The sequence below is a fragment of the Mesoplodon densirostris genome, chromosome 4 (genome assembly GCF_025265405.1).
Source record: "Mesoplodon densirostris isolate mMesDen1 chromosome 4, mMesDen1 primary haplotype, whole genome shotgun sequence".
NCBI lineage: Eukaryota > Metazoa > Chordata > Mammalia > Artiodactyla > Ziphiidae > Mesoplodon > Mesoplodon densirostris.
In genome coordinates, this window is record NC_082664.1 from 55,879,154 (window position 1) to 55,900,953 (window position 21,800).

Sequence of the window (21,800 nt, forward strand, 5' to 3'; positions counted from 1 at the left end):
ACAACGTTCAATTGTGATATGAGAAGCAAAAAGTAGGAAGACTTTGTAACTAGTAGAATGAAGACAGAAATGCTGAAAGCTGCCTAGAAGTAACAAAGTACACAGTACCATGGCTGAAATTACAGAGGAGACTATAAATGCCCTAAGAGCCTAACCAAAGAGTCATTTGCTACCATGGTAATGGAGATCACTAAACTTTAAAGCACTTACTGGCTTCACAAAAGGATATCTGTTCTCTGGCTAACACTTTCTGCTGTTTTTGCTTAACGCCTAAAGGCAAACAGGGAAAAAATCCCTTTAAAAAAGCTAATTGGGTCTCAAAGAATAGACAAATTGTCAGGATTTATTCATTTAGATTTGGCTAGATCAAATAGGAAACTGGTTTACTTGAAATTTTCCAAACTAATAATAATGGAATTTTACTTTTTACGTAATAATTATTTTTCCTTTGACTTAGGCATTAACAGGTGTTTTCATGCTATCATGCAGTTGCTATCTAGAAAGGACATTCAAATGATGATTCTGTACCAGAAAGAGGTAGAATATCTCATGGTTAGTCCTTCTCTGGATAAGCAGATTAATGAAAAGAAGGGATGATAAATCCTTACATGACCATCCAGACTGCTGACAGTAGTGCAGACCTAACTGTTATCAAAATGACTACTGGAGGTGCCAAGATCTTGAAATGGGCACCTCACTTATGCAGCAAATACAACAAAGCACCATAGTCTGGGAATGAGAACTTCTTGTACATAACAACAACAAATCACTTCCTAGAAAATCCAAAAACAGACAGCTGAACACTTATTAGTCACTGTGTTGGATTAGATTCCCTGCTTAACTCTCCACTTTGGTCCAAGGACCTTCCATTTTTTTCTTTAACATAAGAAAAATAATATCCTTGTGGAAGCCAAAGTCAAAGAAACTGTAAAAAAAAATTGGGATATATATCAATATTAGTTTTTACAAATCTGTAATTTGTTATGATTTCCTTTTTACTGTAAATAAATATATACTTTTGTGCTCAATTTTATATCCATAACTTAAATTGTTTTTCTTAGAGGAAGCCTCTAAACTTCAGGCCTCACAAAACCTGGAGCAGTTGGCTATAATTCCAGGACATTTGAAAGTGACAGTTCGACATCGATTTCCCATGGGTTCAAATATGATGGAGGATATATGGATAGAGATGTTATTTTATTTATGAGATCTTCCTCTGAAGACAACTGCTTGGAAGTGAACAGATAATATCTAGCCAAACTCATTAATCACCTCAACCTTATAGTCCTAGGGAACTTATCTCAACAAATAAACTTATATGCCTTCTTTCAAAAAACTGTAGCTTAATGTGCATCTGCTTTTCACCTTGGCTACCAGACTTTCTTATAAATGTAACTCTGATTAGTTTATCTCATGTCTGTTAGTATTAATTACTTTTATGCTGCCTCTGTTTTGTTTTTTAATCTGAATTATGCCATTTTATTTTATAATATATCCTATCAACCCATCTTCCTAAATGTCTGCAAAATTGAAATCCAGAAAAATTCCCCTAAACCTGAAGTAGTTGCAAAAAGGACTCACTAACTGATCAAATTTATCTGCAAGTCAATATCAAAGATTTACCTTGATAATCACCACACAGTTGTCCACACAATAATCAATAAACAATCTATAATAGGAATAGAAAAGAGCTTTATTTGAGCCAAACTGAGGACTCTAGCCCAGGAGACACAGATACAAGAAGCCCTAGAATTGTGTTCGACCAGACTACAAAATGGGGTAGGCTAATATAGGCAAAAACTGAAAAATTACATAAATTGTTTGTCAAGAGTTAGAATTGAATCTGGCAAGAAGTAAGGGTGCTTGTTAAACAAGGATTGGTGTGTGTCCAAAATGGTTACATAGTTACAAGGGGAGCTCTTGAGACATAAGTTTGCAGCTGGCAGCTGCTAGCAGCTATTGTTTTGAGAACCACTGGTGGTATCTTTGAGATTGATATAGTTCAGAAAATGCACGTTCTCAGTGATGCAGGAATGTGTCTGAAACCACATCCACAATGGCCACCCAGCTCCATTTTGAATGCCTGAACCACAGTTACTCCATTTTGATTTTTAAATGCATTCTTTTCTTTAATGGTTAAAGCAGATATGTAATTCATGTTTGACAGGCCATTCTATGTAGCATAAAGTTCAAGTCAGATCAAGTATAAGTCAGAATGATTGCCCCATACCTAAATATGTGAAAAATTGTTTCATAACATTCAACCATCCATCCAATGATAAATACATTTTAATGCTTACTATGTTAATTACCAGCAGGTGAAAAGAACATTATCCTAGTATTAGTCAAGAGATCAAGAGCACCTTTAAAAAATTGTGGGTTTTTAAAAATATTTTATCATCTATAGAATACACCACTAAGACTTGAACATAGTTGCTACTCTATAAATATCTGTGGTTTTACTATAATTTAATATTTCAACAATGGAAAAAATAATCTTGGATCCAGAAATCCTTTATCTAAAGCCTAGATCTGCCATTTTCTAGTTACGTGACTTTAGGGAAGCCATTTAAAAGCTGTGTGTTTCTAGTTCCCCAATTGTAAAATGTCATGACTACTATCCTCTACCTACATAAAAAGATTTTTGTGAAACTGTGAGGCTTAAGTGCATGAGCAAGTCCTGGGGAAAGTATGTGGTAGAGTTGACAGTCACAGTCCCTTCTTATAATGTAGTGGGAAAGACAGAAATGTATCATAAGTACCATGATGGAGGACTCTGCACAGCACAGTGGAACAAAGTGTCTAAATCTACCTTTGGAGTCTGTGAGGGTTAAGAGAAGAAGCACCTTTGAAGTGAGACTTGCAGTAAGAATTTAGCAGATCAAAAGGAAAGGGAGTGCATTCTAGGCAGACAGAATCACTCCTGCAAAACATAGTGGCAAGAGAATCTGTGATGTACTTGGAAAACTCTACATAGTTCATAATTTGGGAAAGAATAAGTGGGGAAAAGGTGAAGTAGAGCACACATTAAGGGAGAAGTAGTAAAAGATGGTGGAAATTGATGGGCAGACAAGGCGAGATCATGAAGAACCGACATGGTACATTATGCAAGAGCTTGGATTCCACAAGTCCAGCCATGGAACACCACTGAAAGATCTGGAGGAAGAGAAAAGAATACAGATTTTCTTATTAAAAAGACCATTCTGACTCCAGAAAGGAGAACAAATTGGAGGAGGAGAGATTAGTATTAGGAAATGCAATCATCCCTCTTCCATATTTTCTACCTCCATGTTCCTCTCTCCATGTTTGAAGCAAAGTTTACTGCCAGATTCCACCACTCTTACTCACCAACACCAATACCTGCCCACTATTACCCTATTAATGCTCTGTACGTTCAGTTACACTTTCATCCCACTGCAATTATTAGACGGTAAGACAAACTAAACAAGATGCCACTAGGAAAAGTACATTGGTCTGATAAATTCTCAGATTACAATGATGGTATTAATAGTTAACATTTACTGAGTGCACCTAGGTGCCATATGTTAAGCATTTTACATCCATTCTTTTGTTTAATCCGCTATTTTGTTTAATGCACATAATCACCATACAATTATAGTGATGATTATTGTCACCACTTTGCAGAGAATGGAAGAAGTTTAGGGAAGTTTCATAATCTGCCCAAGCTCACACACCAAGAGCTAAATTCAGTCTCAAACCCAGGAGTACCTGACATCAATACTCTTAACCACCATCCTATAAGGGAAACCAGAAATGACAAGATGGACGTTGCCTCATGTATCTTGGTATTAAAGAAAACAGGATTTCATCTGTTTTTTGGTTGATAAAGCCTGAGATACCAAGGTAACATGCGTTTTTCTAAATTTTCCACCATTAGTTGTATAATTAGAAAAAAAATAGCAAAATTTGCTCGTTTGCTAACTATGTTTATTCAAAACAAACAAACCAGTAAGCTGTATAGGGAGAAAAATCTCAAAAATGCTCCCTTTTGATATTATAGAACTGATCACTGAGACAACTGAAAAAAAGTTTATCAATAAAAAAGACACTGGTTTAGCTAGTGGAATCAATGAGAGAAATGTGACCGAGATAATCTAAAATTGTGAACATTCAAATATTCACGTTGCTTTAGGAGAAGAAAAAGGTTTTCTTAGTATTTACTTATACCTCACTGGTTCCAAAATCAAGATTTGGGGATGTTTACAAAATTTTATGCAACAAGATAAAATAAATAAATAAGGAAAATGGGACAAAGGAAACAGCATTTAAAAATTTTTATTTATTTATTTTATTTGTTTATTTTTGGCTGTGTTGGGCCTTCATTGCTGTGCGTGGGCTTTCTCTAGTTGCAGCAAGCAGGGGCTACTCTTCGTTGTGGTGTGCAGGCTTCTCATTGTGGTGGCTTTTCTTGTTGCAGAGCATGGGCTCTAGGAGCAAGGGCTTCAGTTGTTGTGGTGCACAGGCTCAGTAGTTGTGCACAGGCTTAGTTGCTCCATGGCATGTGGGATCTTCCCGGCCAGGGCTCAAACCCGTGTCCCTGCACTGGCAGGCAGCTTCTTAACCACTGTGCCACCAGGGAAGCCCAAAACAACATTTTATTCTCAGCAGATTTGGGTCCCTAGTTAATTTCTTCTTTAGTTTAATATGAAAATGAATTTTCAGTCTCTAATAATATAAAAGTGTAGCAGGCAGAATGCTACTCACCTGCTCATCCCATGATGCCCATCCCAGGTGTCCATTCCCTATATAATCACCTCCACTTGAGTGCTGGCTCCTGGGTGGGCCTGACCTAAATAGGTGAGTCCTTTTAAGGGACTGAGGCCTTCCAGAAGGAAGAGATCTAAAGCATGAGAGACTCTCCTGCTGGCTTTGAAGTGGTAAGCCATCAGGCTGAGAAAAAGCCACATGGTTAGGTCCTAAGAGCATCCTGTAAGTACTGAGAATAGTCCCTGGCTGATAGCTAGCAAGAAAGTGAGGACCTCAATCCTACACCTGCAAGAAACTGAATTCAGCCAACAACCATGTGAGCTTAGAAGAGGCCTAGGGCCTCAGATGAGGACTCAGCCTGACCAACACCTTGACTGCAGCCTTTTGAGACTCTGAGCAAAAAAACCCCAACCCCACTCTGCCCAGACTTCAGACTTACAGAACTATAAGATAATAAACAGAAAAAAACTGTTTTAAAACACTATGTTTGTGGGAATCTGTTATACAGCAATAGAAAACTAATACACTGAGGCAGGGATGTGACCCACTGCATGCTGAACACATGAAAAACACTGTCCTCTGACAACAGTACCCCGGAATACAGAACCAGTTGCCCTCAGGTAATCCAGAACAAACCATGCACATAGAAAAGCATACATCTCAAACAAATCTTACATAATCTGAGATTTTTATTGATTTGCATTTTTACCAGTGCAATAAAAAGACTGCCTCAAGACTGAAATGATATGGATAAATATAAATTTAACAGCTCTTAAAGCAAATCTGCATCCTGTCAACAGAAGTATTACTCTTATTTCTTTCTTGACACTGTGAACCCCAGATTTCTAAAGGATTAAGTCTCTGTCCTAAGAACTATATAAAGACTAGAACTCAAGTCTGCCTATTCTCTTCCCCTTTAGTACTGACACTTCATTCACTCTGACTTGTCACAAGTTTACAAGGACCTCTTTTCTCTGCTTTTCTCATACTGCAATGCCTTAGAATTGGGAATGGGGAAATTGTATGGTGATTGAAAAATAGAGCCAGAAAAATTAGATCCTATTCAGCTTTATGTTCCTGGAGCCCATATATCCCTATCAATCATTTTTTAATGTGAAAAGTTTATCAGTAAGAGGTGTTGAGATATAGAATGTTTTGTTCTACCCTCTCTACCACTCCACCCCCACAATACACACACTCTTATTTAGATGATAAGTTTTGAGAAACAAGGCTGAAGAAATGAGGGTATTATTTTCCAGCAGTATAAGAAAGAAACTTATAGTCTGAATTCTGACCAATACGAAAATGTTCTATAACTAAGAATTTAGAAGGTAGTCCTTCAGCTACAAGCAATCTATTTACCATTTCAGAAGCTGAAATACTGAAACTCAGCAGATAGATTACAGATGTGAATTGCTGCTGGGAGCCCACATAGCAAAGAACGTTTGGAAGCTATTTCATTCATTGAGGAGGATCGATGCTGATCCCACTGAAAACCAGGATTGTTAACAGGTCTAGATTCCACAGGATAATTGGTTAGGAAACCCAAGAAACATTTCTAAAATTACAGTAGCTCTCTAATGATGAATTTAGTTATTAACAGATTACTATACATCTATGAAAAATGATTGGAATCTGCATTTCAGGATAACCTGCAATTATCTTAGTACCACAAAGATGAAAGTGTGTGCAACCAAAGAAACAAATTATTTGGTACACTGCAAGAACATTATGGGTATGAAATATACAGAAATATAAACAGGAGGTCATATCTATTTTTCCCATAGAAAACAGCATTTTTAACAATGCAGTGATGTAAAAAACAAACCCAAATTATATGTAAACACCAGATTGCAAAACAGGAAAACCAAAAACTAGGCTAAAAGTGCTTTTATTTTATTATGAGAATATTAGTTTTGGAAAGTCCTGCTGGGAAGAGGAAAGAAAGCGAGAGAGACAGCAAGAAAGAGAGAGAGAGAGGAAGAGAGATAGGAAGGAATGGAGGAAGGAAGGAGAAAGAGGAGGAGGTGGGTGGGGGGAGAGAGAGAGAAGGGCATTGGAGGAAATAAGGAAAGAAGGAAAGAAGAAGTAATAAAAGGAAGGAAAGAAAGAGAAGAGCTGTCAGATGAAATTATTTTGCAACTCAAATCCCCTTTACTCGTTCAATAAAGATGTATTACGAGTTAGGCACTATGCTTGTCACTAAAGATACAAAGCAGCTTAGGACAAAATTCAGTGAGAATAAAAATATACAAATAAATAATTACAATGCAATAGGAAAAGGGTTATAATGCAGGTTTCAGCATCTCCTATTAACTCTTCCTGGAGGCTTAAGTTCTCTTTCCAGAAATGACATTTTAACTGGCCCTCAAAGGGCTAACCAAAACAACACTTGCTAAGGTGAAGTGAGAGGTCTAGATATAAACTTAATATCTAAGATAAATTTCAACTATTTCAATTCTTTCCCTCTTAACATCTCTGTAAACTCCATACCCATCTCTTAAACTCATGTATCATATCTTATTCCTGCTGGTTGCCCCAGATGAATGACACATCTCTGGGAAATAACTCCTTGAAAGATGCTAAAAGACAAATTGGAAGCCTACTGACCTACATCACAAGATAAAGAGGCTTTGAGCCTGTTTGAGCAAGACACAAAGAATTTTTTGTGTTATGACAGATGGAACTAACTACAGGAAGGTATCAGGAGAGCCAATAAGGTGTAAGACCACCAGGTGAATTGGCAATCTTCTGAGAATGATGTTTGGTGATGGTACCACACAGCAAGGGCTACACACACACAAGCTATACATGAATCATTTTTCTTGATTCACTGAGCTTCACAGAAGATTAGAGATGGCAGAGAGAAAAAAAGAACTAGTAAATTGGACTACAGATAAATAGAAACTATTCAAACCAAAGCATAGAGAAAAAAGATAAGACTGATGAAAAATAAAGAGTCCCTAAAGCTGTAATTGGATTATATTTGTAAGGATGCCCAGTCTCAGCTTTTCTGTTCAACATGATTCAGGAAGTCTAAGCCAGTACAGTGAGACAGTAAGGGAAAAAGGTATATAGATTGCACAGGATTAAACACAACTCTTTATTTATAGATAACATTATATATGTGGAACGTTCATTTATATATTGTCTATGGCTGCTTTTGCACTACAACAGTAGACTTGAGTAGTTGTGACAGAGACCAAATGACCTGTAAAGTCTAAAATATTTAGTCTCTGGCCCTTTACAGAAAAAAATTCCTACCTTTGATTTTTTACAAATAAGCTATTAAAGGAATTTACAAATAAGCTCTTACAACTAATAAGTAAATAAAGCAAGATAGCATGATGCAAGAGCAATATTTTTAAAAACTATTTTTTCGATATACTACCAACAATATGAAAATGAAATTTTAAAGTTCCATTTATAATGGAATAAAAATTATAATTTGGAGTAAATTTAAGAGATGTGGAAGATCTATACACTGAAAACCCAAATAAGGTTATATTCTAGGGGTTAGGACATTAACACATAAATTTTTTTTTTTTTTTTTTTTTTTTTTTTTTGCGGTACGCGGGCCTCTCACTGTTGTGGCCTCTCCCGTTGTGGGGCACAGGCTCCGGACGTGCAGGCTCAGCGGCCATGGCTCACGGGCCCAGCCGCTCCACGGCATGTGGGATCTTCCCGGACTGGGGCACGAACCCGTGTTCCCTGCATCGGCAGGCGGACTCTCAACCACTGCGCCACCCGGGAAGCCCAACACATAAATTTTGAGGGGACACAATTCAACCTATAACATGAAACAATGAAAACTCTCATATATTGATTATGGGTATAAAAATTAATACAGTCACATTAGCAATTTCTTATAAAGTTAATTGTACACTTAGCATATGACCCAGAATTGCATTCCTAGGTATTATCACAAGAAACATAAATACATATGTCCACATAAAGACTTGTATGCTAGTGTTCATAACAGTATTATCATAATAGCTCAAAACTGGAAACAATCCAAATGTCCATCAACAGGTAAATTATAAATGAAATGTGGTATATTGATACAATGGAATACTACTCAGCAATAAAAAGGAGTAAACTGATGATACACAATATAGATGAATCTTTTAAAAGTGCTAAGTGAGAGAAGCTAAACAAACTACTACATATTTTATGATGCCATTTATTTGAAGTTCTAGAAAAGGCAAAAGTATAGTGACAGAAAGCAGATCAAAGGTTGTCTGAAACCAGTGATGGGGTGACAAATGACTGAAAAGGGGCATGAGGAAGCTTTGTGGCCTGATGGAGGTGTTCTAAACCTTGACTGTGTGGTGGCAGCTGCGAGATTGTATACATTTATCAACTCATCAAACTTAAAATAGGTACATTCTATTGTATGTAAATTATACTTCAATAAGTCTACTTTAACAATAGTACTATGTTCTAAAATATTCAGAATTAGTAAAAGATGTTTTTATTCTCCAGTAAACATGACAACACATACAACTTATTTTACTCTAATACAAACGTATATAAAACATGTATCAAGTCGGGTGCTGCAGTGGGGCAAGAACAGTTTTTTTAACCCATTCGCATCTGGAAATAAAACTCAGTTCTTCTACTCTATTTTTAATTGGACTACTCTCTGATCCTTGATTTCCTCATCTGTAAGGCATACTTTGTGGTACGGCCTTGTGAGACTTAGAGGAAGAACTATTACGAAGCACCTGACATTATCCCCTATGTAGTCACATAATTATTATGAGGTTTCTTATAAATACCCACATTGATGCAATAATTTGCATAGCCAGCTTATAGATATTATCCTTAAAGATACAATTTACGGATGGCTATTCTTCAGAATTGCCATCAGAATCCCCAGATTGTTCTTCAACAATCATTTAGTTTCTCTCCCTGGAAAAATTAAAGGTAATTTTGCAATTGCAAATTCATTAGGATTCCATTTGACCACACAAGAAATCCTCTCTGGCTAATAGCCTTCGGCACATATGAGTACTTAAGAAGATAGAATACGATTACCTCTATCTGCTAAAGCCAATATTATTACCAATGTGTTTCCATTGTATTTACTTATCTGAAGGAGGTCACTAAAAATAATTATATAATATTGATATCAAACCAACCATTGATTGCGTTACTAGCCCCAATCCTTCACCCCTCCCTGTACTTACAGCCTTTGTCATATGACTTTTGACCTTCTCCCATCAAAAGGTGTATTTTTCCACCCTTTGATTCTGAGCATGACCATGTGACTTCCTTTGGCAAATGAAATTCTAGAAGACATTGTGCAAATATGTAAACTTAACTTGTTTGTGCTTTTGTGCCTCTGCCATAGTTATGAAAATATGCCTCAGTTAGCCTACAGATGAATGAGAAACATATGATAAGAGTTGATTTTCACCTGTTGTCCCAGCCAGGCTAGTCTAAATCAGCCTAAGGTAGCTGACCCAAGTGTGCAAGCCCAACCAAGACCAACAAATCTGCCTAGCCAAACACCCAAAACAGTGAAAGCAATAAAAACTTGCTGTATGCCACTGAGGTTTTGAGGATGTTTGTTACCTAAGATAACTGCAGTGGTAGATATGATTTGAATACATTCAACTTGAAGTTTCTTCTCAAAATACTCTTTCATCCATGAAGTGTATCCCATCTTCATTTTGTTGTGAGAAAAGAAAGGCAGTCTTTGTTTTTAAATAAGGATTAATGGCCAACATTTATTAAAACTAAGGCATGTGAAATAAGAACTAAATTAATAAGTCATTTATAACAAAGTCAATTCTTAGCTCTGTTTTTTTAAGCATATTTATAGCACTTTGTGTTTCAAAATTGATTTGTTTTTTCTTTAACATTGTAAGGTTTCTTGTTATACTTCAGATGGATTTCAGAGCTACCACTATGTTCTGATATTTATTCTTCCTATGTATCTTATACTTTGGGATTTGTTCAATTTTAAGACAGGTTTTAAAAGATTTTAAGTCTATAGCAAATGAAAGAGGAACCATGGACTAAATACTCAGCTAATGAGATACTAATTGTGGCTGATAGAAGGTTCCCTATCCTGAGATGCACAGAGTCCCTTAGGAGAGCATTAATATTCCCACACTTACACTTGCAGTTCACTTCCCAGACCTCTGTCCCCTTCCTCACACATTCTCACAAAGGCCTACCTGTCTCCATTTTTCAAGGAAATTACTGTAAAGTTTTGTCACATATGAAATAGTTGAACACAAATTACACAAGTGTTTGGGAGAAAACAGGCATGAGAACCTAGAGTTGGACTTCCTGAGTTTAAAATCTTAGCTCTGTCACTTAATAGTTGTATGACCTTGGACTTACCATTGTACGTCTCTAAGTCATAAGGAAATAATCTATACAAAGGGGAAATAATCATAAAATCATATTGTTGCCCTCATCAGATTACTGAGGAAATTTATACAAAGGATTGAGGACATCGCCTCGTTCATTGGAATCTGATGATAAATGTCAGCTCCCACTCTGATTGCACAGTGCTCTATCAAACTTTTTACTCTTTTTTTCTGTTAGTAGCATATGGTGAGAGAGGGCTATTCACTCCTCTTTGTAGGACAGCAACTGGATAATGTGCAAAAAAAATGTAAGTGCATATATATATATATATATATATATATATTTATATATATATATATATATATATATATATTTATATATACATATATATTACATACACACACACAAACATAAAATGTTCATCCTGTAATAATGGAAAATGGTCAATACACCCTAAAAGAACACCAATTAGGATTGTTTAAACAAATCATGGTATGTCCATTCAATGGGATAATATACACCTATTAACAACTGAATTACCCATTATTTTAGAAACTATCCACAATGCGTTTTTACGTGATGACTCATGTTATCAAATAGCGTGAAGAAAATAATTTCATTTTAAAATGTTTGTAGGAAAACAGCCAGAAAGGCAAATAATGGTTACCAAATAGTAAGATCTTCTTTGTGCCTTCTATATTTTCCAAATTTTCAATAATGAACATGTATTACTTTTATAATCCTATTATTTATTTACCCATTTATATTTTAAATTTTATTCAAAAGATTCACTCTACAATTTCCCTATACTTCATGTAAACTCAATTACATTTCATGTATTTTTCTATTATATGTACTTGCTTTGCCTACTTTCCCAAAAAAGTTCTCAAAGAATCATTTTTAAAATACTTTTATCAATAAAAATCAAGCTAAAGATTTATAAATTTGGATGACTTTACATACTTTATGAATTTGGAGCATTAAAGACCTAACGCCCAAACTTTCAGGGAGTTAGAAATGTGCTGTGAACACAAGGGTCTATTTTTTAAAGGCATGAAGGAGTTAATCAAGTTCTTTTACTTTATTCCTTAGTTCAGAGATTTGTACTAAATTTTATGATTACATCAGCCATGTTCTTTTCTCCAGCTGATATATTTACGTCTTTTTATAGACCTAAGAGAACTACAGTAATTATAAAATTTATCATTACACATAATGACCAAGTCTTTAGTTTGAATAGGATGGCTAAGAAACTTGGCTGGAAAATTTAGAGTCCTAAGGAAAGTCAGGGGTCTCACTATGTTACAAGGCAATTGTTATGTTATTATTCTGCCATCCTACTATCCCAAGTTGATATTTAAGACCTACAATACTCTTCTCATGTATTTTCTGCTTAAGCAGAAGTACTTGAAGACTCCTGAGAAAGCCCAGGCATCCAAAATTTATAACTCAATTCCTCTAACTGGGAAAGTTTAAGTAAATAGCCAAACTTGTATTTGTTTCCTGAGACTTTATAATGAAGAACTGTACTATACTACCTTAGACCAAGCATAGTAATAAGATAATTAAATGATACCACTGCAGACAATTTTCCCAAGCTTCTGCCCTATTCAAATAGCCATAAATCAAGGCTTATAGCGGATTGCAAAAAGCACTTGACCTTGGTGAATGCTGTGAGTGAAAAGAAAACAGCCACGCAAGGCTGAAAAATTCTGAGCTGTCACCTTGTAGCAATCAGTGATAAACAATAGGTGATAAATCCTTTATTAGAAGTGGGATTTTAAAAAGTTCTACTGGTTGTTTACTGATCTTATTTTTATTTTGTCCATTATTTTTTAAGTTGCTTTGATTACTGCTAGAGTGGCAACTCATCAGAAGAGTAATATATATTGCAGTCTATTGCTTCTCTGCACGCACACCTCACTAATAGCTTCCTAAATCCACAGGGATAAAGTAAGGTAAATGCAGGATAAAAATAATTTTTTTCCTAATTTACAGCCCACAGCTAGCTGAGGCTGAGTTTCATTGATTTTCCTTAATTGCTTGGGAAAAAATGCTCAATAAAGGCTTACCCTCATCTTTACTTAAATGATATTAATTGTTTTAATTAGCAAATGTTGTAAATATTCTTCTATTTATTTACCAAATAATCATACCCTCTCTGATTCCCACAAATTTGGCAATAATGAATAATCTGTGCAATGTTTAATGATCTTAGTTACTCAGGTAAAAAGGGACAAACACAAACTCTTCTGCATCTTAATGATATTTTAAATTAACCTGGATATTGTTCTAAGAAATACAATTATAGATGTTCTGTACCCTAAGTCCTGAACTCAAATTCTAAAAATGGTAACTATTATAGATATTCCATATCTCTCCTTTAAAGAAATGTTTTGTTTTTTTATTTTAAGACAAAAAACAATTGGACACCAAAAATATTCTGCTCCACTGAGAAGCATTATGTTTTGGAAAAGCTAGTCTGATACAGTGAAAAAAAAATTACCTCCATTTTCAGCTACTCACAGTCTGTGTGACAATGTACAAGTTACATAACTTCTCTGAGGCTCAATTTCTTCATTTAATTATTGGCTTAAAGACAGCAGCATTGGGCTTCCCTGGTGGCACAGTGGTTGAGAGTCCACCTGCCAATGCAGGGGGACACGGGTTTGTGCCCCGGTCTGGGAGGATCCCACATGTCGCGGAGCGGCTGGGCCCGTGAGCCGTGGCCGCTGAGTCTACGCGTCCGGAGCCTGTGGTCCACAACGGGAGAGGTCACAACAGTGAGAGGCCCACGTACAGCAAAAAAAAAAAAAAAAAAAAGATAGCAGCATAGACTAAATGGTATCTGGAGGTACCATCTGACTGCAGAAGTCCTGGTATACAAGCTCTGGGATTGTAATTCAGGGCCAAGAGAATAATATAATGACTTATAGGTTTGTAGAGTCATTTCCACAGCAGTATTATTTTCTCTGCTTCTCATTTGAGCCTTGCAGCCTCTTATGTGATATCTGGGCTTAGACTATTAGCTACTTCTGTCACATAAAGGAACTGAGCCACAAAGAGGTTAATACCTTCAACAAGATCACAAGCCTAGTAAGTTGAGCAACCATGATCAACTCCAGAGTCTTCTAACTCCAAGTCTAATAATGCTTTTTCCACTGTACCACATTTTTTTCTCACACAGGTCTGATATCCAAATTTCTGAAACTGCACTTTCAGACGCATTCTGATATCGTTTGAGAAAAATATACCTTTCCAGTTTTACTTGGCAAGTTGAGTTTATAAAACTTAACATGAAATTGAACAGTGCAGGAATATGTCCTGGGTTTATGCGAGGCATCAAAGAAAAACTTTCCCAGCCTTCATATATCTCTGAAGATGACCCACAAACACAGATGGTCCTCAGGCAGATCACTGAAAGTCAGGTGTATATAGGTGAAGTATAAAGTCAGGGCTTAAAAATCCTCTCTCTTGCTACCTTTGCTCTCTGTCATCTGGAGAGATGCTTCATGCACATGGCAATAGTATGAGTATAGCCAACTGGCAGATTTCAAACCAATTAAGACATTTAGTGATGAAGGGAGGGACTAATGCAAAAAATAACCAATCAGAGTAAATACATAGGAAAATGATATAAAATGTGGATAAGAAGCCATCAGTTTTTTAATACCCAGTTCCAGTCTTATGTCCTTCTTTTAGATTCCCATGGCTACTCAAGCTTTCATTGAGTTCCTTCTCCTCGGAGCTCTATAGTATGTACTGTCTCTTCCACACAGGTTGTGACCTTATTACCCTCAAATTGCCCTAATTGTGAACATCTGGCTTTGGAAACCATATCCACATCCAAATAGTCATGCCTCTTACTTTCACAGTTCTCATTTATCCCTTGGCTACTAAAGACATATCCTAGCCCCTGTGCTCAAGAAGGAAGATGGGTTTCCACTATCCCAGTTAAAATTTAGGATTATGTTCTCCTAGAGCTTTTAAGTTCTATAGCACCATTAATCCAATTAATTATAAGCATAAATAGCTTTTCTAGACTGGTTTATTATGGCCACAAAATATTTTTTTTCTGCTCCACTGAGAAGCATTATGTTTTGGAAAAGCTAGTCTGATACAGTGAAAAAAAAATTACCTCTGTTTTCATATCTTCCCTAACTACATTGCTCTATTCTACTAGACTTTCCAAAATTCTATTGAAGTCCTGAGTCTACAGCACATGCTCAAAAAAAAGTGCTGTTGACTGATCAAAAAGCAGAGAAGTTCTGCAAATATAAATAAGGTCACAGGAAAACTTATAAATTACAGCTCTCCCAAACCAACAATTATACCAGCATATGTTGTCATTCAAGCTATGTAAATATTTCAGAGTACTCTGCTATAGTTGAGTTCTTGAACTTACTGTTTTAGAAGAGTAAGCAGAAAGGCAAAGTGGCATCAAACTTAGGAAGAGGTAGAGGGAGATGAGATAAAGACAGAGGGAGACTGAGAGAATGAAACACAGAATATCACATGTGAGGAAGAGAAAGCAAACAAGAAAGAGGAGAAACCTAGGGACAAAGAGAGAAGCAGAGGGAGACAGACATTAACATAATGCTGAAATGCTATGAATAAAAATTACCCAAAGCTAGGCAGTTATTGATTACCTAAGGGAAAATGATCAATAATTTTTTCAGGTTTTCTCTTTCTAGACTTTCTTAGTTTCCACATCAAAGAGAAAGGAGGGCTTCCCTGGTGGCGCAGTGGTTGAGAGTCCACCTGCCAATGCAGGGGACACGGGTTCATGCCCCGGTCCAGGAAGATCCCACATGCCACGGAGCAGCTAGGCCCGTGAGCCATGGCCACTGAGCCTGCGCGTCTGGAGCCTGTGCTCTGCAACGGGAGAGGCCACAACAGTGAGAGGCCCGCGTACCGCAAAAAAAAAAAAAAAAAAAAAAGAGAAAGGAAAGTGGAATAAGAAACATAAAACTGAGTAAATATATGTAAAGTATGCTCCTGAAAGGGTATTTCTTTGGGAAAACTGTGATAGAGTTGTTGGTGTCTATTTCCCCAACCTTCCAGTTAAGTATCTCTTCTAACTCCTTAGAGTCGATACCTCTTCCTGATCTGATTTTTAATAGAAATACGTGTAGAAAAGGCCCTAAATTGTATTCACACTGAAGTGTAAAAGTCTAGTGTTCAGGGCAGTGTGTCCAAATGATTTCTTAGCAAATCAAGAATACTTTTGAGAGTGAAAGGAGGTACTAATAATTATACCAGGGAAATAGATGCAATGCAGGACTGGTCTGGAGGAAAGAGGAAGTATGATCATTTCTTAGTAGGAGAGAGAAATTTGGGGAAAAGATCTCTTCCCTGAGTCTCTAAAACAAGATAGGTTATTGCTTCATGCCATGTAGCAAAACATCAGCACCTCATATAGATCAAAAGACTACACTGAACTATTTTGTATATTCTCAGAATGTTATGGAACAACAAGACATATATCACTTCAAATTACAGTCCTATAACAGTGTCATTCTAATATGTTCTGCGTTCCTGAATACCTAATGCAATAATTTACAAGAGTGTTGGCTTGTAGAGCTACAAATATTTGCCAGTTCATTAGCAGTGCAAATGGAAATGCTAACAATTGCCTGATTTGCATATGTTATTTTAAATAATCCAGGTCAAGACCTCTCCTATTTTTCCTAATTATAGAAAATTCATGTTAGGATGCAAAACATATATTCTTAAAATAAATCAGAGATATTTCTAGCAAACAGAATTTTTACAGTAATATATATATATATATACATAATTCATTATATCTTTGAAGGTTAGGTCCACAAACAAACCACATAATCAGCTTGCCAGATAGTTTAGTCTGTTGATACTAAAAATTGGCAAAAATATATATTAGAATTAATAAGATAATTTTACTGCACATCCAAGCTTTATAAAATGTCCTTTGCACTCGGTGTACATTTTTCTAAAATTTTGCTGTCCCCATTTCTTTAGCTGTCTTCTGATTGAACCACTCACAAAGAAAAGAAGAGGACTAGGATAATAATAAGTGAAGGTGGGCCACTGCTGTGTTACTTAGACTACAAAGCTACCTACCTGCTTAGATTCACAAGTGTTAAGAGGGCTCTTTTCCTTCTTAATCAGTTAGGTTTGAAAAAGAGACCTAGGCTTTTAACACTGAAGTCTCGCACTATACAATGATGCAGTTAAAAATATAATAATTCTGCTAAGCTCTCCACAAATAAGCAATGTAAACTGTAGAGCTCTGATATTATTTATCAAATAGCATAAAGATGATAATATGTACTACAGATGTATCACTCATTGAGAAACAGACTGTTTAATGATCTTCACTTTCCCACAATTTCAATTCACACCTATCCCAGGGAACTCATGAAGCAGCATTAAGCTGCTCTCTCAAGACATCAAGTTCTCTTAAGCATTTGTAAGAGAACGTGCATATTGAAATGAGTCCTGAGACATGTCATTAACAGAGTGAGTTTTTAAATGGAGAATCTTTATGGATATAGGATCACTCTCTTTAAGATTAAAACCTAAGTGGATATCATTACAGAGTCACAAATTAAATTTCATTTCATCTTCAAGTGACAGGGCTATGACCTACATTTGTTCATTTTGTCTAAAACACAAAGGGATCTGACAGAGGGTGTGGATGGGGCTGAAATTCAATCTGTGCTCTCTGCTCACTAAGCCCTGTGCTCTGGTGTAGGGCTGCAAGAGCCTCCGGGAAAAGGGTGCCTCTTCCTAATTCACCTTCCTAGAAAAGTTTCCTTTTTATAATTCTCCCCAAAATTCTGTATAGGCTAGCAGATCTTGGACAAGTGCTACTAGCACTACCACCTATCACACAACTAAAGTCAGCAATAACTACACAAAGAAGGTTCCACAGACCAAGCCTTTTTCCTATCAAGCATCCAGGGTTAATTTTGAAGATAAGAGTTGGAATTCAAACAGTTAGTTTCCATAAATGTAAGACTGAAAGAACAAAAAAGTCTCAGAAGTGAAAATGTTCTTTGTATGAGGAGATGATGCTACTGACCACTTTAGCTACATGTTTCAGAGGAGTTTTCTCCATAGCAGTAATGACTAGACACAGATTCACACATAATCTATCACCAAGTCCCACTTGTGATCAGTAACATAGGCCTGGTATAAGCCATAGAGAGTAGTGTCTGACTAAATGGACTGAAAGAATTAAATCAATTATCTTGACCTCAGCAACACTGAGATCTAAACTTTGAACTAAACTAGCTCCTAATCCAGCTAAATATCCCTAAAGATACCCTGTTGTTGGGAGCGCCTTGAGGGCCTAGGCTCTTCATCACCATTCTCTGTCCTTAGCTCCCAGCATAACACTGGGAATGTAGATTCAATAAATGTTAGTTGAACAAATAAGAGACATTTAGAAATAGCCATTTAACAGTTCTTAATATCCATGTAGTAAGCTCAACAGTGAAGGTAATTAAAATCCTATCTGTTGTGGAATCTAAGCTCATTTCCTTTTATTATTCTCTCCATGCAATTCTATAAATATGTATTGAATACCTATTAAGTATAAGGCACTACACACTTAAAACTGTGAAGCATACAATGATAAACTCATACAAAGTTGCTGTTCTTAGGTGATTATTGTTTCATTATTGTGATAGAGGTACAAAGGCTGAGCGTATCGAACAGTGTGTTGCCATTTCCTACTACTAATAAGTCAAGAAACCTACAGACAGTGGAATTCATTTCAGAGTCACCTTAGGAAACTGAGCTGAACTGCCATAGTTCATTGTGAACCAAAGTGAATAGCAAGAGCTTTGACACTAGCAAGGGGATTTTGTTGAACATTTTCATCTCAGATTTCCCAAGATTCCAACACTCAGTTGTTCTTTCAGGGAAGACAGAGTAAATGTTGTCATGGTACTCAAGAGCAGAGTGATGACCAAGACTGAAGAATGGAAGATCTCACAGCAGGAAACTGAAAAAAGAAAAAAAAAAAAATAGGGAGCCCAGTCTACTGCCCAATAGTACTGGAAGTATATTACATGTTTCTTGCACTTTGATTCTTTCCTATGTCCCAGGGCCACTGCCACTCCCAGGAGGATTTACAAATACCTTATGCCCTGTAATTGACACAACATTCTAAAACGCAGAAGTATAATCCTTGTGCATTTTACACCTTTTGTATACATATTAAAAAATGCTATAATTACCCAATGGCTTGTCAATACTACAGCATGCTTTGAGAAACAACTGCAATAACTTATCTTGAGTAGGACTGGTTTCAATTTGCTCCACATCCAATTTGAATACCAATTATCTAATGAGAACAGTTCATATTATGAAATTGGCATATCTCACTATGATCTCATTTTAATGAGAAAATTGCACTGGGAGATTGATGTTGCCTTTGAATAGGTTCTTAGTATTCTGCATTTGGGTTATCTGATTCTTTGCACCGTAGATCAGAATGCTGCATAGTCAAACTGAATGAGGCAGTTGGCTAACGATACAGTGCAGATACACACACACACACACACACACACACACACACACACACACACAAACCAAAATGTTATTGCGTGCGGCAATCATTCATAAATGTAATAGGCATTTCACAGTGTCGTATTCTCATAACAGAGAATAAAATGAAAAAGAAAATGTCCCATGATTAATCATTTCTCCTGACAAAAAGTTTAATAGGAAAGGGAGAATGTTGTATTACCAATGTAAATCAGTGATTATGTCCTTAATGTTATATTTCCATGGCTATTCCATATTGCTATGCTCAAGACAGCCTGAATCTCCCTTCTCCATAGGCATCGGCTGGTTTCGATAGCCCCAAGAATGTGACAAAGCTCAAGAAAGAGTAAAAAAATTTATAAAAGTGACTAGTGCAACAAATGACTTGCTCCTAATGATATATTCTTTTTAAGAACAGCTTTTAATAAATTGAAGCACTGATGCAAATACTAACTTTCCAAATGCCAAAAACAGACAATACATTATTTTTCTTTTAAAATATACAATTTTTTAGGATATTCCAAGAAAAACAAAATTGGAAGCAATGTGAATATAAAATGGTTCACTATTAAATGAAATGGCCTGACTACATGGTTTTCTCTAAATTCAATAAGCAGAAGATAGTTTTCACTAATAAGAAGAAGGCAATTTCCTCTTGAAAGAAAGAGATCAGAAAGCTTTGTCAGTTTCAGATCCCAAAGCATCTAACTTGAAGCAGGATGAAGGAAAAATAGTGAGCAACTATAAAAATCAATAAAATAAAAGATCAAAAATCAAAAAGAGGTAATGGGTTATATTTGAGATAGAGATAATATTGATTAGAAAATGAAATAAAATAATAAAAATATATTACTGAATTTCCTCCTGTAAGTTACTTGGGAATTTCAAGACTAAAAATAAATTGTAATTCAGTTCCTTTAATAGACGCCACTAATATAGGAGGCATTAAGCTAACATGATGGCAGCAGGACTAAAAATGCATGTCAGGAACTGAAAAAGTAAAGTGTAATTAATTTGGCTTTCTTCTATTTCACAAATCTGAGTGTGAACATATGTCTAAGAAACCCAAAGACAAAAGACAACTGCTATTCCCAAGGAGATTCATCCTTGATTTGAAGAAATATCTGCAAAGGCAGAGAAGGCAGCAGATCTGACACGCAGGTAGGTGATAATGAAGAGCAATGTGAGAAACAGCCACAAAAAATAATCTCAGAACATTCCAATTGCTTTGATTCCTCAACCAATCACTTGATTATAAAAAGAAATAATGATAATCCATATATCCTGGGCTGAAAAATAAAAATATTATAGAAGTGTAAATCTCTATCTTCAAAGAAGAAAGCTTTTGAAGGATTTTAATGGCATAAAACTTAACATGTTTGGGCTCAATTAAATAATTTGAAATACTGAAATCATAGAAACAAAATACCATAAGCTGTACGGAAAGAAGAGAACAGAAAGTTCCCAGCCAGGGATTTTGTGGCAGCTGAGAGCTGTGTGCTGTGGTGTGCGGCAGGGCCATGGGATTAGACACAGCTCCTGGAGGACTGCTGTAAATTTTAAACCAGCATATGTGCAAGGGGAAGAAGCAGCCCATTAGTAAACCTTTCAAATATAGATGGGCTCCCAGGAGGTTAGTTTGTACATTATTCAAAGAAATAACTTTGACTGCACAAAGATTTGTGGAGCATTTCAACTGCCCTGAGATAATTAAGAATTTGTTGAGTGAACAAAAACGGAAACCTTAAAATCACAGTGGCTGAACAAATTATTCCAAAATGGCATCATTTATTTGATAGTAAAATAAGTTTGGACAAAAATTAACAGGATATTCAATTGTCGTCACTTAAACTGTCTGAAAGAATACAAAACAAAGAACAGAGGGCCATGGAGTTGTTGTGTTCCCCCTTCAAAGAAGGGTAGAGAGCCTCCATTAATACCTATAATTCAACATGTATCATATCTGATTGAAATTCAATGCATTTCTTGGCCTATAACTTAGAAAACTTCTCATAATAGATTCCCTATAATCATAGCATTGGTACAGTCTGCTAAAATGTTCAATAAGGCTGTTGCACTTGGACTATAAGCATCATAAAATTTTCATTTCTGTTCTGTGATTGAGGGGTTAACTCTGGCAAAAATTCTTCTGGCTAAATGTGGCTTTGAATAATAAAGTCACTGTCCTTTAAAAGAGACTGCCGGAT